General features: G+C 36.8%; 1 non-coding gene across 1 annotated transcript; it reads left to right on the plus strand.

Moving 5' to 3' along the window:
* The first annotated feature begins 286 nt into the window (after positions 1-286).
* On the plus strand, positions 287-358 carry Trnag-ucc. Its single transcript has one exon. It is a non-coding gene; the product is annotated as a tRNA-Gly (tRNA).
* The last annotated feature ends 427 nt before the right edge of the window (positions 359-785 follow it).

Below are 785 nucleotides of genomic sequence, written 5' to 3' on the forward strand. Positions count from 1 at the left end.
AGATATAGAGACAGCAATCAAAAGGAAAGGATAATTGATTGAGAAATTAATTTGAAAGGAAGCCAATTTGGGAAGCATCTTCTTGATACTTTTTCGGTAAGGAAAGGTTTTATGTTTCCAATGTTCAGCAGCAGCATTAGAATTGGGTTTTCGCTAACAATTGAAAGGAATAAAATATAAAAAAACGAATAATTACACTAACATTCACAATAAAGTACTCCTTTTCCAACCTTCCAAAAACCGTCATGTGATTCCGGACCATTTTTTCCCTTGCATTTTCCATCAAGCGTCGGTGGTGTAATGGTCAGCATAGTTGCCTTCCAAGCAGTTGATCCGGGTTCGATTCCCGGCCGACGCACAGATGCTTTTTGCTTGCTGCGCAATTCCTACCATTTTCTTTTCCCATTCTTCTCATCCTATTGTGTCATGAAAATTCCTGCCTTCACACAAGCTTCTTCTAAGATGCGTGAGATGAAACGATAGCACACAGACAGCTGCAATAACATCGTTGCCCATTGTTTACTGGAGAAGCGATTATGTTTTTGCTGTGTAGGTATTTGTGTTCGGTTTAAAACAAGCACAACAATGGTTTGTATTTATAAGATTGGAAACGAAGCTGATGAAGTGAGATTAATGGAATCTTGAAGATAGCAATAGGAGGTTGTAATTTGCAGAGATAAATAAATAATAGAGCATAATAAAAGTACATAATAATCGTATTTTCGGTATTTTGTAGGATTGTTTTAGCTTACTTTTACAATTTCTCACTCAACAATCATTGCCCC

The sequence above is a fragment of the Anopheles stephensi genome, chromosome 2, assembly GCF_013141755.1.
Source record: "Anopheles stephensi strain Indian chromosome 2, UCI_ANSTEP_V1.0, whole genome shotgun sequence".
Classification (NCBI taxonomy): domain Eukaryota; kingdom Metazoa; phylum Arthropoda; class Insecta; order Diptera; family Culicidae; genus Anopheles; species Anopheles stephensi.